This window comes from Mytilus edulis, chromosome 11 (assembly GCF_963676685.1).
Source record: "Mytilus edulis chromosome 11, xbMytEdul2.2, whole genome shotgun sequence".
Classification (NCBI taxonomy): domain Eukaryota; kingdom Metazoa; phylum Mollusca; class Bivalvia; order Mytilida; family Mytilidae; genus Mytilus; species Mytilus edulis.
In genome coordinates, this window is record NC_092354.1 from 82,807,336 (window position 1) to 82,825,623 (window position 18,288).

The 18,288-nt window shown below is 34.2% G+C and overlaps 1 protein-coding gene across 1 annotated transcript in view; it reads left to right on the plus strand.

Moving 5' to 3' along the window:
* LOC139496439 (uncharacterized) overlaps nucleotides 1-18,288 on the plus strand; it is a 233,627-nt gene that overhangs the window by 199,328 nt on the left and 16,011 nt on the right. The gene's annotated exons all lie outside the window — the stretch shown is intronic.

The following is an 18,288-nucleotide window of genomic DNA, read 5'->3' on the forward strand; positions in this document are numbered from 1 at the left end:
GACGCTTAATTCTTTAAGTATTAGCTTACGTATATTATATAAATACATAGTTTGTACTCATTTTTCATCCGTAAAAATTGATATTCAACAAATGGTCAACTATGTCATGAATTTGTCAGTTTATAAGTATATTGACCCTAAAGTCTAATACGGTATCCTTTATTCTTAAATACAATGTACATGTAAGTGCGTTAGAATCAAACTGAAAATATTGTGATAAAATTAGACATTAAGTGATTACACTACACATAAATTGTGATCACGTGACACTTGATGATCATACTTCACATAAATTGTGATCACGAGACACTTAATGCTCACATTAGACATATAGTAATCATACTAGAAACCTGATTATGAGACTTAACACATAATGACCTCAATAGATACATAGCTATAACGGACATATAATGACACTACACACATGATCACACTACACACATGATCACATAAGACACATGATGACACTATACACATGATCACACTATACAAATGATCACACTACACACATGATCACACTAGAAACATGAAGACAGTGATCTAACTACATACATGATCCCATTGCACACATGATGACACTACACACATGATCTCACTACACACATGATCACATAAGACACATGATGACACTATACACATGATCACACTACACATATGATCACATTAGACACATGACACTAAACACATGATCTCACTACACACATGATCTAACTAGACACATGATAACGATCGACACGTAATCATAGTTTATTCAAGGTTATAATAAACACATGATTAAACTAGATGCATAGTCACGCTAGACACATGATCCCAATACATACACACGATCACACTTTACACGTAATTGTCAGACTAAACACATAAGTGTAGACACATGTTAATCATGCTACACGCATGAGAGTAAGTAAGTAAGTAAGTAAGTAATTAAATAAGAAAGTAAGACTCAGATTCTAATAAAGATATGAGATGGTCATAATAAGGACTGCCAAATTACAGAGTATTCAAGTATGTTCATTATAATTGTATTAGGTACCAGAGGCGGATTTAGGGGGGCCCAGGGGTCCCGGTTCGCCTCTTTTTGGGAAAAAAATTGATTGCTTATATAGGAAATCATTGAAGCGTGACTGGAGCGGGTCCCCTCTTAGATCAGTCAGTGGGCCCCCATTTATGAAAATTTCTGGATCAGCCACTGGCTATATGTGTAACAAAATAAAAGTAATATGATATATAAAGACATTAAACACAAGGGGTCCCAATATAGAAAATTAGGGAAGCTACTAGGATCACTGTTGGCTTTTCGTGTGTGAGGAGTCCGAAGACGTACGAGAATCACGCTCAACACATGAAGAGTCCATTGACGCATGGTAATTACACTAAATACATGAAGAGTCCGTAGATACATGGTAATTACACTAAACACATTAAGAGTCTAAAGACACATGGTAATCACACTAAACACATGTTGATTCTGTTTGTGTTTGGTTCAATTTATACAGCCTGCGTATCAATGAAGAGACATTTATGGTCGAGGTGTGTATCTTTTTCATTCTAATTGGGACTGTTAATGTAACACTATACACATTATAATTTTACTTGAACACTTGTTGACCACACTGGATAGCTGGACATTACATGAACTATTCAGACATATATAATACAGCATGTCAACGTTAAAGGCGTGTTTGAGAAGATACAAAAAAGATCACAAAAATACAGAACTCCGAGGAAAATTCAAAACAGAAAGTCCCTAATCAAATGGCAAAACCAAAAGCTCTAACACATCAAACGAATGGAAAACAAAGGTCATATTTCTGACTTGGTACAGGCATTTTCTTGTAGAAATGGTAGATTAAACCTGGTTTTATAGCTAGCAAAACCTCTCACCTGTGTGAATCAGTTCTTTGGTGTTCATTATTTCTAAGAATTTTTCCGTTTCTGTTGATCTTTTGAATAAATATATCAGTTATGGTATAAGTTTACGAGTATACATATTATAATGAACATTTCTAGTAAGTAATGTATGGACTGAAAAGCAATGTGTTACTACAAAAGTCACAACTCGGCAAAATGTTTGTTTGAAATACATTCTGTGCAGTGGCGGATCCAGAAATTGTCATAATCGGGGGCCAACTGACTGACCTAAGAATAAGAATAAAAATTTTACTAGTCTAAAATTCAAACAATAGGATTGTTACTAAAATACACAACAAAAACAAGCAAACAGACAGGCATATTAATGACCTAAATGGGGGCCCGCTCCAGTCACGCTTCAATGATTCACTATATAAGCAACCAAATTTTTTTCCCAAAAAGGGGGGCCCGGCTCCCCCCCCCCCCCCCCTAAATCCGCCTATGCTGGGAATTTTAGTTTTTTGTTATCCGTATACGGTGCAGGAAATTCTTTCCTTCCGGTTTTAGTGGAGTTCGTGTTGTTTCTTATTTCTTATTTATAAATGTTGATGTAAATGTCCCTTGGTTTTGTTAGTCTTTGTTTACTCCTTGGTTTTGATTGTTATTGCCTTAAATCTTCCGAGTACCCGATGAACATAACAGTACAAACCGTCTATAATATGAGAGTTTAATTATGTGTTTATAAGAAAATATAGTATTATCCCAATCAAGTCACATTATATATAGAACAAGGGGGAATATTGAAATGCTTAAAAAATATATTCATATAAAACATTACATCTCAAAAAGTCACTCTAACTATCATTAAAAAATGTTTCTCCAACATATAAAATTTAGAAAAAAGTAAAAACACAAAAATTCTGAACTCCGAGGAAAATCAAAAATCAAAAGGCAAAATCAAAAGTCCAAACACATCAAACGAATGGATAACAACTGTCACATTCCTGACTTGGCACAGACATTTTCTAATGTAGAAAATGGTGGACTGAACCTGGTTTTATAGCACAAAGAGACAACAACCCCATCAAAGAGCAGAAGATAGCCGAAGGTCACCAATAGATCTTCAATACAGCGGGAAAACTCCGCACCAGAAGGCCTCCTTCAGATTGACCCAGTAATCGACGTCATACTCAGAAATATATATATAAAAAAACTAAAATTTCAAATCATCAAAAAGTAACAAAGGATAAAGGCTATTATTTGCATTGGTACAGGCGCAGAAGATTAAACCTGTTTTTTTTTTATCTCAACCCTCTTCCTATACCTTTAGCAAAATTTTGCTAGATTGTGTCATATGACCAGAATTCAAACATTTTATTGGATAAAACATAGATCAGTATAACTTTTTCAAATATTAAAGATGTGGAGATACATCATTCTAAGAGTATTTTTAAGGCCTAAAAGGGGCAAGATTCAGAGATATAGGGAGATAGATCATTATAAGAGGATGCAAGTAGTACAAATAAGTCAATTTGTGAAAAAAAATGGACATACACCACTGTAATATTCACACGACGAAATGTAGATAAAAAAACAACAGTAATACGCAAAGTAAAACTTACGTGACTGAGATGCCCCCAGCAAAGATATGCTAAGTATGAGATGGTAAGTTAAGAAATAAAGAGAAGCTAAAATTGAGGATAGAAATGGGGAATGTGTTAAAGAGACAACAACCCAATCATAGAAAAAACAACAGCAGAAGGTCACTAACAGGTCTTCAATGTAGCGAGAAGTTCCCGCACCCGGAGGCGTCCTTCAGCTGGCCCCTAAAGAAATATATATAAGTGCAGTGATAATGAACGCCATACGTATTTCCAAATAATACACAAGAAACTAAAATTAAAATAATACAAGACTAACAAAGGCCAGAGGCTCCTGACTCAGGACAGGCGCAAAAATGCGGCGGGGTTAAACGTGTTTATGAGATCTCAACCCTCCCCCTATACCTCTAGCCAATGTAAAAAAGTAAACACATAACAATACGCACATTAAAAATCAGTTCAAGAGGAGTCCGAGTCTGATTTCATGCTCTTGTATCGTTGTAGTGAAAAGAAGAGAAACAAAATCTCCGAACTCTAAGGAAAAGTCAAAACGGAAAATTACTTTTCAAATGGCAAAATAAAAAAGCTCTAATTAACACGTGAACGATTGGAAAACGACTGTTATATTCCTAACTTGGTACAGGCATATCTTTATGTAGACAATGGTGTATAAATACTTGTTTTATAGCTTACGTACCTCCCACTTGTATGACAGTCGCATAAAATTTTATTATATGGACAAAGTGTAAACAAAACAAATATAAGTAAACATGTTAAAAAAAGGGGTACAGTATAGTCAACATTGTGTTAAAATCTTCATCACTTTAAAAATAAACAATATGTAACAATGAAAAACTATATTAAAGACTATTTGCGACATGTCTGTACAACATACCAATGATTGAGACTTAATACGACAAATTAACTGGTTATAAAGGCACAACCATTCGATATACTGGGGTCCGGGAGAAATGTTTGCGGGTTACGTATTCATTTTCATATTTTGTTCAACAAACTATTTATTAACATCCGTCTTGATGTTTTCAGGAGCAAATCTTTCTTCAAATAATGTGCTGCAAAATATAGAAGATGGATCTGACAACTCTGCAAATACTACGTCAATAAACACAAAAGTGTCAATGGCGGATACTAATCGTTCCAGTTCTCGTTCAAGTCTTGACGAAGTTTTAACGGAATTAATAGAACCAGATATTGATTTACCTAAAAGGAAACCAGAATCTGGATTACTTAGCAGGAAACCAGTCATTAGATTACACAGCAGGAAACCAGATGTTGTACGTTTCAGCAGTAAACCAGACGTTGTACGTCTCAGTTGGAAACCAGCCACTGGATTGACCAGGAAAAAAGACATTGCATTAATTAGCAAGAAACAACCAGACATTGTATTAAAAAGCAGGGAACCAGACATTGGACTTTCTGGTAGGAAACCAGCCATTGGTGTGATCAGCAGGAAACAAGACGTTGTAGTGATCAAGAGGGAGCCAGACATCGGACTTCTCGGTAGAAAACCAGGCATTGGACTTCTCGGTAGGAAACCAGCCATTGGTTTACAAAGCTGGAAACCAGAAATTGGTGTGATCAGCAGGACACCAGACGTTGGGTTGATCAGCAGGAAACCAGACGTTGGATTACTCGACAGGAGAGTAAATAATTTACAAAACTTAAAACAGATTCAGACAACAAATGATAATTTAAACAGCAAAGCCATTAAATTATATTATAATAGTCAATTAAGAAGGTTAGCGCAGGGATTACATATACAGTCAATGGACATTCCAAAGAAAAATTCTGTACAATTTGGAAGTCTTATGGAAAACCACCGTAATGTCGCTGCGTTAGGACCAAAGTCGGCAAAAGAACAACAAAAACGGGAAAGTTTTCAACCAGACCAAAGACTGACTAATAAGAAAACTATTCTTTTAATGCCTGGTATGTTGAATGGCGCTAGTGGTAGTGTATCTCTACAACACAAACCTCATCTTAAGCCTGGTTTAACTGATTTAAAAAAATATCCCAACCCGAGGTCGTTTGCTCAAAAAGTTACCAACTCAAGGTCGTTTGCTCACAATGTTCCCAAGTCAATGTCGTTTGCTCAAAATGTTCCCATCTCAAGGTCGTTTAGTCAAAATACACAGCATGCAATGCCTGGTAATGACATAAATCATAACTTTCCGTTTGAAAAGAGTCGTGTCCGGTTTCAGCATGCGAGCAATCAGGGTACAAGAAAAATCAGTGTTACATCTCCACCGGAAATAGAGAAAAAACATGTCGACGCTGGTCTAGAAAATACAGTTTCTACCAAAAACTTGAATTCCAAGGAATACACTGGTCAACCGCATGCAGTGGTCGTTAATATCGATACAATGAAAAATCAGTATAAAGTATGTGCTTCTGACGAACGATTTTCTTGTAATCCGGTGGGAAAAAACGTAGCCGTGTCGGATTCGACTTCCTTGTGTGTATCAAAATGTAATGAGAGACATTGTCCTGTCGTTAAATGTTCTTGCTTCTGTGTTTCCTTGACAACCTTTGTTGTTAAAAATGTTAAAGTCGAATCAAACAAAGTAATGCCCTCGAAACAGGAAAGCGACATTGAGTTGGGCCAGATACTTGAAACTGCAGGAACTGGTTCTTTAAAGCTTCCAAAAAGAGCAAATTTTATTGGTATGAAAATTAAAAATTCTAGAATTGGTTCTTCAAAGCTTCCAAAAAGAGTAAATTTTATTGGAATGAATTCTAAAAAATCCAGAAAAACTTTTCCGACGGCTTCCGAAACAGTAAATATTATTGGTATGAATTATGAAAACTCCAGAAACAAATTTCCGTCGCCTTCCGAAATAGGAAATACTATTAGTATGAATTATGAAAACTCCAGAAACAAATTTCCGACGCCTTCCGAAATAGGAAATACTATTGGTATGAATTATGAAAACTCCCGAAGCAAATTTCCAACGCCTTCCGAAATAAGAAATACTATTGGTATGAATTATGAAAACTCCAGAAACAAATTTCCGACGCCTTCCGAAACAGTATATACTATTGGTATGAATTATGAAAACTCCAGAAACAGATTTCTGACGGCATCCGAAACAGTAAACACAATTGGTAGGAATTACGAAAACTCCAGAAACAAATTTCCGACGCCTTCCGAAACAGTATATACTATTGGTATGAATTATGAAAACTCCAGAAACAGATATCCGACAGCTTCCGAAAAAGTAAACACAATTGGAAGGAATTATGAAAACTCCAGGAACAAATTTCCGATGGCTTCCGAAACAGTAAATAGTATTGCTGAAAAATCAGGAACCGACTTTCTAACGCCTTCAAGATCAGCAAATATGATTAGTATGACCGGAAGTAGTCTGTCGCGGCACGAGATGGTATTAAAAACAAGGGTGACTTGTACCCCAACAGATCTATTTTTGTCTATCAACGGGATGGCAGATTGGTGTAACACAGAGTGTAATATAAGTTTGTATAATTGTCCGTGGAATGTTTGTGAATGTCAATTCATTTTATAGAAAGCACATTTTATAGGATGTATTGATATTGAAATTAGCATTTTATAGGATGTATTTATATATTGACATGCCTATTTTATAGGATGTGTTTATATTGACACGCGCATTTTATAGGATGTATCTATATATTGACATGCGCATTTCATAGGATGTGTTTTTATAGCCAATTCATTTTATAGGATGCATTTATATTGACATGCGCATTTTTTAGGATGTGTTTATATTGACATGCGCATTCCATAGGATGTATCTATATTGACATGCGCATTTCATAGGATGTATCTATATTGACATGCGCATTTTATAGGATCTATTTATATTGACATGCAAATTTTATAGGATGATCTAGGATGTATTCATATTGACATGCGCACTTTATCGGATGTATGATATTGACATGCGCATTTTATAGAATGTATTTATATTGTAAAGCGCTTTCATGTTAAATTATAACCAAGAATGTAGACTAAACGAACATCTGGCGTATTAAATAATAAGCCTGGAACATTTAATAACTACTTATACCTCTGGGTCGATATGCCACTGCTGGTGGACGTTTCGAGTCAATTTTTCAAAATATTAAGGATTTTGTTATTACATGCAAAGAATACCTTAGTCGTATTTGGCACAACGTTTTGGTGATCCTCAATGCGCTTCAAATTTGCACTTATTTGGCTTTACAACTATTTTGATTTGAGCGTCACTGATGAGTCTTATGTAGACAAAACGCACGTTTAGCGTATTAAATTATAAGCCTGATACCTTTGATAACTATATTCATGTAAATATTTGACGGTTTCAGCAAGAACAGTTTTAGGGGCCAGCTTAAGGACGCCTCCGGGTGCGGGAATTTCTCGCTACATTGAAGACCTGTTGGTGACCTTCTACTGTTGTTTTTTCTATGATCGGGTTGTTGTCTCTTTGACACATTCCCCATTTCCATTCTCAATTTTATTAATGTCATGAAATTGAAGAAAGAATATTTATTTGACACCATTTTTTGCTAATAATTTTGAAATTAGTTAAGGTGGTACCTAACACTACAGGGAGATAACTCTGTAAAGTCAGCTAAACGTTTTAATTACGTTGTGTTGTTAAGGGAATATTAAGCTTCTCAATGATCAAAATAAGTGTTTGTGAAACTGCTATATAACCAGTGTAATTTTTCTGATAAAACAGTTTTTTTTTATTTTTATATTTTTGTCAAAGGGTCAAAGTAAATACTTTGTCAAAATTTCAAAAAAATTAAACGAGCCAAATTAATTTTAGTTAAAGTGTTGGGTACCACCTTAAATGTAGTAAAGATTTAGTTAGAATATATTTTTGAACTTAGTAAAGTCTATAATTATTATCTTACGTAAATCATGTATATATATATGCCTAACAATGTTATGGTGAGACACTTTGCAATATGTATATATCAAATATTTATTTATAATACGATTAAAATTAATAATAGCAATATAAGACAAACTACCCACATCCAGATGAAATCGGTTACAGATATACGAAGTATATGCCGTTCGTTATGTTTTATGCGTGCGCATTGACCAAAATAAACAATAAACTGTTAAACATGTTAAACTTTAAAAATAAATGATATTTAGAACTGTTTAAGTTATATTGTTATTTGTGTTGTTGAAATAATCCACACTAGATACAGTGTTCACACTAGAAGCATGGTGAGCACACGATACATACTGTGTTCACACTAGAAGCATGGTGAGCACACGATACATACTGTGTTCACACTAGAAGCATGGTGAGCACACGATACATACTGTGTTCACACTAGAAGCATGGTGAGCACACGATACATACTGTGTTCACACTAGTAGATATATTGTGTTCACACTAGAAACATGACGATCACACAATACATACTGTAATCACACTAGATATATTGAATGTGTGTTCACACTAGAACCTTAATGGTCACACGATACATACTGCAATCACACTAGATATATTTAATGTATGTTCACACTAGAACCTTAAAGGTCACACGATACATACTGTAATCACACTAGATATATTGAATATGTGTTCACACTAGAACCTTAATGGTCACACGATACATACTGTAATCACACTAGATATAGTGTGTTCACACTAGACACCAAATGATCACACGATACATACTGTAATCACACAAGGTAAATTGTGTTGACACTATAAACTTAATGATCACACGATACATACTGTAATCACACTAGATATATTGTGTTCACACTAGACACCAAATGATCACACGATACATACTGTAATCACACAAGATATATTGTGTTGACACTATAAACTTAATGATCACACGATACATACTGTAATCACACTAGATATATTGTGTTCACACCAGAAACACTATGATCGCACGGTATATACTGTAATCACACTAGATATATTGTGTTCACACTAGAACCTTAATGGTCACACGATACATACTGTTATCACACTATATATTGTGTTAACACTAGAAACTTTATGATTACATGATACATACTGCAATCACACTAGATATATTGTGTTAACACTAAAAACTTTATGATCACCTGATACATACTGCAATCACACTAGATATATTGTGTTAACACTAGAAACTTTATGATCACATGATACATACTGCAATCACACTAGATATATTGTTTTAACACTAGAAACTTTATGATCACATGATACATACTGCAATCACACTAGATATATTGTGTTAACACTAGAAACTTTATGATCGCACCATACATACTGTAATCACACTAAATATATTGTGTTCACACTAGAAACTTTATGATCACATGATACATACTGTTATCACACTAGATATATTGTGTTCACAATAGAAACTCTATGATCACACGGATACATACTGTTATCACACTAGATATATTGTGTTCACACTAGACAGCAAATGATCGCACGGTACATATTGTTATCACAGTAGATATATTGTGTTAACACTAGAAACTTTATGATCACATGATACATACTGCAATCACACTAGATATATTGTGTTAACACTAGAAACTTTATGATCACACGATACATACTGTAGTCACACTAGATATATTGTGTTCACACTAGAAACTTTATGATCACATGATACATACTGTTATCACACTAGATATATTGTGTTCATAATAGAAACTCTATGATCACACGATACATACTGTAATCACACTAGATATAGTGTGTTCACACTAGAAACTTTATGATCACATGATACATACTGTAATCACACTAGATATATTGTGTTCACACCAGAAACTCTATGATCGCACGGTACATACTGTTATCACACTAGATATATTATGTTCACACTAGAAACTCTATGATCGCACGGTACATACTGTAATCACACTAGATATATTGTGTTCACGCTAGAAACTCTATGATCGCACGGTACATACTGTTATCACACTAGATATATTGTGTTCACACCAGAAACTCTATGATCGCACGATACATACTGTAATCACACTAGATATATTGTGTTCACGCTAGAAACTCTATGACCGCACGGTATCTACTGATATCACACTAGAAACTTAATGATCACATGATGCACACTGTGTTATTACACTAGAAACAACATAATCATACTGAACACAATACACTAGAGTAGACGGATGATGAGTACCCTTGAAACATAGTAATTACACTAAACACATGATGATTACTGTAAACACACGATGATTACTCTAGGTATATGATGATTTATTATCAATTAATCAATTAACAAGTATGCATCTGGTGCATTTAAATTTGAACAGTATATGTTACACTATACACATTTTGCTTTTACCATAACCTTGTTCATTGCACATGGAGATTCCACTACACATCTGGTTATTACACATGTTACATAAACCTGGTGTGTGAATAAGGCACGCCCACGTTCATTCTATAGGTATGAATCCCCATCCTAGATCGGCGCACTCCTACATAGTAGGATGGCTAATGTGCTATATACAAATATACAGCCGCAACACAAGATTACAGGCGTGTGTGGGAATATAAAGTTCTGGAGTGTTCATTATTTCGAAGAATGCTTTCGCTATCTGTTGACCCTTTAAATGAAAATACAAGTTATAATATACATAAATGTGTGAACATAATGTAATATCTTAGATATGTTATTACGTGAACAAAATTGAAATGTTTACTACATTGTTATTATTTAGCTCTTAATCTTTAGAATATCTGATGAACATAGCAGTATACATGGTATATATGTTACAGGGAATTTGTAAAACCAGAGATTTTGTAAAATCACTGAAATTTCAGGAAATTTGTAAAATCACTGAACTGATTAGTGATTTTATAAAATACCTGATTTTGAACAGTGATTTTACAAAATCCCTAAAATAATTAAGATCTTTTTCACAGATCCACTAATTGTTTTCAGGGAAATTGTAAAAATAAATTTATTCTTATTGATTGAAAATGTCTGTGAAAAAAACCTAGAACAGCAAATATGTTTACTTCAGAATACTATCTTAAGATCATAAATAAGCTTGTAACCACAGAATGAATGTAATGTTTCCTGGCAGAAAAACTAAGTCCATTCATAAGTAAAATACGGAATTTATTCTTACAAAACTCCTTCTGGATACTATCTTATGATCATAAACAAGCTTCTGTCCAAGTTTGGTACAACTACAGGATAGTTTAAGAAAGTTATTAAAGTTAAACAAAAAAATACCCCGGAGTGAATATTTGGTGACACCGACGGAATGTAGGATCAGTATGTCTCACTTTTTCGAATAAAGTCGAAGGCTCGACAAAAATGACTCAGACACAGATGTCTTTAAATCAAGCAAACATACACACAAAAGTTACTCCAAATAATTAATGAAAAATTAAAGTGAAACATATTGAACCGGGGAAAATATGATGAAATTTTAGAACCTATTGTCAAAGAGACACAGAAACGTGGCAAAGATAATCCCCGAAATATAATGGCTATTGTCCATGGAAAGTCAGAGAAAGACTATCCTCTGAGTTGGTTGACCGTTATGGAATAACCGTTTCACAAATGATATCGGATATGTTCCTTACGTCGTAACTACAATCCCCTTCCCTTTCATGAATGTGACCTACTGAATTAGACTATTTACCGGATTTGTAATCACATAAGCAACACGACAGGTGCCACATGTGGAGCAGGATCTGCTTACCCTTCCGGAGCACCTGAGATCACCCCTAGTTTTTGGTGGGGTTCGTGTTGTTTATTCTTTAGTTTTCTATGTTGTGTCATGTGTACTATAGTTTTTCTGTTTGTCTTTTTCATTTTTAGCCATGGCGTTGTCAGTTTGTTTTAGATTTATGAGTTTGACTGTCCCTTTTGGTATTTTTCGTCCCTCTTTTGCTACCAATCATAATATTCTGTTAGGGTCATACACAAGAAACCAGTTTAAACCCACAGACTCCTTGTTTTAGGGTCCAGATTCAGCTGTTTCAATTGAAAACTTTATATCTGTTCGACAAGCTGTTATACTGTATTTGTGATGGACAAAGATTTTTGAAATGTGGATTTTCGGGAAAGTATAGATGTGAACAAAATAGGTGTGCCTGTAGAAAAGCAAAACAATTATGTAAAAGTAGATGTCACCTAAACTTGTCATGCAAAAATAAGTTGATTGTGGCTATATGTCTTTAAGTCATTATCATTATACACTAGTTTTAGCTCATCATGCTCATAGTATTTATTAAACAAATGCATTTCAAAAATCATTAGTCTATTTTTATATTAAGAAAAACACATTTCTAATATATAGCAAGTTTAACTTGTAATCAGGGATTTTACAAAATCCCTAGCTCTATTTTCAGTGATTTTTTAAAATCCCTAACAATTTCAGAGATTTAACAAAACCACTGAAACAGTTAGTAATTTTACAAAATCACTAATTAGTCCAGTGATTTTACAAAATCCCGGATTTTACAAATCCCCTGTAACATATAGTGTTTAACAAAATTACTAAAATTGTGATTGAAAAGTAATAACTCTAAAAAAGAAGATGTGGTGTGATTGCCAATGAGACAACTATCCACAAAAGACCAAAATGACACAGACATTAACAACTATAGGTCACCGTACGGCCTTCGACAATGAGCGAAGCCCATACCGCATAGTCAGCTATAATAGGCCCCGATAAGACAATGTAAAACAATTCAAACGAGAAAACTAACGGCCTTATCTATGTCAAAAAATGAACGAAAAACAAATATGTAACACATAAACAAATGACAACCACTAAATTTACAGGCTCCTGACTTGGGACAGACACATGCATACATAATGTGGCAGGGTTAAACATGTTAGCGGAATCCCAACCCTCCCCCTAACCTGAGACAGTGGTATAACAGTACTACATAAGAACGAACTATAAAAATCAGTTGAAAAAGGCTTAAATCATCAGATGGAAAAAAAAATACAAGTGGACAATTTTGATCATGCCAAAGTATTTGTATATGTTGTCTTGTTGATCAGATTTTCAGATATAAGTCAAAATGAAATTAAATCAATAAAATTCGTTTTTTAATGTCAATAACTCTTAGAAGAAGTCGTCTAACAGTTTTGAATTAAATAGAAAAAAAAACATTTTTAAATACTAGTATACATTTTTAGACTGGTGATGATTTTGGCCAATTGAATTTGCCTCAGTATTATCAGAGGAGAAGATTCCGTGTAAACGACGGACGCCTTGTGATGAAGAAAGCTCATTTGTCTATTGACTATACATTTGTTGACTCCGATGTACCCAGCAGAGATATATAAAATGTAGTATATACATAGTTAAGTAATAAAGATCCAAATATAAAATAAGAAGAGAGCATGCAACCTTTGGCGGATCGGGGGGGGGGGGGCTCCGGGGGTTGGAACCCCCCTTTTTTTGGCCGATCAATGCATTTGAATTGGGACATATAGTTGGAACACGCCCTCCTTTAAAATGGCTATAGTGAAAGACTGGTCTGTACTAAACCCCAATGGTTTGTATTTAATTGAGACTAAGTTGAAACTCGCTGGTTATAAGGACACAACCATAAATGTCAAGTTAATCTAGACGGACTGGGAAGAACTATAATTGTGGAATACACATTGATTTTTATCTGTTACTGTGAATGATAAGCCATGTTACAAAAATTTATTTTCACCTTGAACACAAATACATCCCGGCTTTTTTTGCTTCTGGATATTCATTAATTTACGGTCTTGAGCAAGATTGTTTTTTTTTGCAGTTATAATAACTTCCCATCCCAAACTAAACAACCACCAACACCCACCGCATCACCCCCACCCCACCATAAGAAAGTTGTATTAAAATTATCGTCCCCTTGTGGTTCATTTTGCACGATCAGAGTTGCTGAGAAATTTTTCACGTCAAAACATCCATCAAATATTTGCCACTGGATGTTAAGAAAAAAATATAGTTGTACAGGTATTCCCCCATAATGTCAAACACCTACTTGTCCATGGGTTATAATTTCTATAAAGCACATATCCATGTTTTCTCCTTCTATACACCATACACAGTCCTATAACAATTGCAATAAATAAGATTAAAGCTAAAACGATTCCAATTGTGGCTCCCATGGATGGACAGCAGTAGTTCCTGCCATCTGGTACCTTTGGACCACAACATCCGGTCAAACAAAATCTGTATTCTGACAGCGGAATGGTTCTAAAGTAATACTGATAATAGCATGACCCGGCTTTTACGTAAGCTACAAATACATAAAATTATATAGAAATAAAATGCGTATACGCCAATATAAGACCTAGGTATACACCAGTATAAGGTATACACCAATAACATAAACGCCATTAAGCTTTTTTTCTCTGATTGTTAATAGCGTATTTACACTAAATCCATTGGATGTCATATATGGATTTATAATGGTTGATATTCAAGTCTTAGATACATATTTTGTTTAACAGTTGTTACTGGCTTTGAACTAGCTGTCAAACTTCGAATACTCTCAGATATGTACCGAGTTGGTGGTTTTGCATCTTACATAGTTTAAGATTTACACGTAAGCGTAGGAACTATTTTGTTTTAACTACTTCCCAGTATGTTTTTTTTTTCTTTTCGGGACTCATTAAGTGGTGTTATATCTTACAAATCTATCAAAATTATTTTGGCAAATAATTCCGCTCAAGCCAGTGCCATGGGTCTTATTAGTCTTACAGTTATAGGTGAGAGTTTTTTTGTTGTTGTTTTTTTCGGGTTGTTTTTTGGGTTTATTTTCGCTCCATGTTGATGACCTCGATCAGTGTATTTTGAGATGAGGAACAACAATAAAAGAGATATTCCATTGAGTTTTGTGTGTGCTTTTTGCTGTACATGTACTGATTTTGTGTAATGGATGAATGCCAGGATATCCCATATCCCTTGATTTTTTATAAGTGGTTTTTTTTCGGGATGGATAAATACCCTGAGACGTCCGGTCTGTTTTTTCGTTTGATGTTTTTGTCTGCTTTTTATCGATTTGATGAGTTAAATTCAAATTCAAATTATAATTCTTTATGATCAATCAAGCCTTTTCGACTGTTCTTTTATTTATAGTGTATTCCTATGTTGTGTTGTTAAATCCCATGCACTGTCGCAGGTTATGTGAGGGATGAGCGTCATTATTTGTGTGCCTGTCCCATGCACTGTCGCGGGTTATGTGAGGGATGATCGATTACAATATGAAACATGTTTAATCCCGCCACATTATTGGTGTGCCTGTCCGTTGGTTGTTGTGCCACACAGTGGTTTCATGTCTGCCATGGTTTTTTTTTTCGTAAATTGTTTTGATAACTACTAGGCCACTGATTAGTTTTTCAATTGAATTGTTTGATGTGTTTGAGCTTAAATTTTGCCATTTTGATAGGCTATGCGGACTTTCTACTTTGAATTTTCAACTTTTCGTTTCGTTTTGTTTCGTTTCGTTTCGTTCATTCTGTTTTGATTTCTTTTCTAATTTTGCGCAGACCAATTTAAAATTCTGGTTTTTAGCGGGGTACTTGTTTCTCATATGGCAACAGGGGCAATATTTAATTTTCTGCGTATTTATTTTTTTATGACTGTTTGCCTTATGACCTCGTCATTGTGATATAGTTGTATATATCCTGCTTGCAACAACAAAAAACCTTCAATTGTATATATCGCGATCGTATACTTAAAACCTGTGACAAATGTGGAACGAGAATAAAATTGAATGATGGGAAAGATTTGATCAAATTTGTTACTTACCAATTAAGAGACAAAAGATAAAACCTTCTCCATCACTTAACATACATCTATCAAAACCGGAAATTATCTTAAAAAAAATTCAATGAGATATTTTTAAACAAGTGGAAACTGAAAGTGTCGGATTTTGTGCAAATTTCTTCCTCGTTTAAAAATTGAACACACGTTTCTTTCGTATTCCTTCTCGTATAACGGGCTTTCTTGTGTGTGTCTAAGAACTATGTCATTATTTCGGATCTACGTATCCGGGATCGTAATCCATCTTGCCGTTAATATAGGGAACTAGCTATAGTATACTGACCGGCTTTAGAAACGCAAAACTAGATTATTCTTTTCAATTTCATTTTAATTATGCATTTTTTTGTAAACAAACTTATGAATAGAAAGTTCTGTCATTACTTAAATGTTTGAAAAAAAAATGCAGTTCGAAAGTTGAATTGATTACGTCATTTCGATGTTCAAATATTGTGGTATACACTGAAACCCTGGTTTTCCCTTACCAATTGAACGTGTCACCGTCAAAAGCAATGACTGCCTGTAACAAACGCCAAAATGATTGTCAGAAAGGTCAACATTTCTGTTCGGCACGTTTTGGTTTCTGTTTTGCACCTTCTGATTTTGCCGTTGTTCCACCCATTACAATGTGTTTTGTCAATTATGCGGTTTAAACTTTAAGGCTCTAAATGTTTTTCTGCAGTCGATTCTTTGCAGTTCAGTTAATGGGAAACATTTATGGCATAAATCTGTGCAAAATTTCATTCACCAATTTGGTTAGCAGTTGACGTTGCGGCCTTAGATCTGTCTCACAAATGACGTTGTCTAATCAAATTCTATTGACGTTGCATTGTCACTACATGTTGATCTAGTCTTTGATGGTCTTCAACAAATCCAGTCTACCGGTATCCTTGTCGGAAGGACAGTAAGACGAGTTTGTGACGTCAATTTTTTGTGTTGCAGCACGTTCACGTTTTCCTGTTTGCAGAATTCTAATGAGTGATTCAGCTTTTCATTCCTGAGTTTTGGCAATATGGAGATGCAACATTTTTAAATGATTAAAGTGTGTCCAAGGATTGAACGAACTGTTTCACAAAGAAAAAAAAACGGAAAAAATCTTTTATTGGCTCGAATTTCTTTCTGAAATTTCGTGCGATCTAAAAAAATCTGGTATGTTCAATAACCACAGGTAAGTGAGATGTTTATTTTCGAAAGGGAAAGACATAGGATGAGCATGAATAGTAGTTGTATGAGGATCAAGCATTATTTGGTGAAAACAAATCTACAAAATGAGTGTTGCGTTTTTTAAAGCCAGTCAGTATATATATGCCACCATAAAGTCACTGTTAGAATTGAACTAAGTCTCCTTAATGTTCACATGTTTAATCATATATAAAAGTACATGTATATATAATATATATTTGAAGGTTCACAATTATAACTTCCAATACACAACGTTACTAAATTCCAGCTCTATAAAACAACATGTTACTTCAAGCTACTACTCCAATATAACTGACCAATAAATAATGAAAAAAAATAATGATAATTGCCATACCATGTAATTTATCAATTTACGTCGTGAATAGTTGTGGATAACTTGCAAAAAGATTAATCTTAAAATCTAAATTAACAATTATCCTTTCAACTTCAAACTCTTGATACTTATAACTACAAAAGAGGCACTAAACAAAAAATCATAAAAATATATAACACAAGTTTGACAATTATAAATCTATTCAAATACATTATGGTAAGGTCTAATCGCGAATTTTTACCGTTAATCCAAGCGTAAACAAAATGATAAAATAATTAAAAGCATCAATTAAAATCAACTAATCATTATCTCTGGCCATCAAATAAATCAATTTACAAGAAAATCAGCATCTCATTAGCTGCAATTTCACTACTATGTGACCGTATCACCATAGAACTCTGAATGACCAACCTGTCAATCTATTTCATGGGCACTCCCATATACATTAAAATGGGTACAAATGTGCATTATATTCAATAAACATTAAATAGTATAAGTAACCCTTGTTACTTAACTATACACACAACACG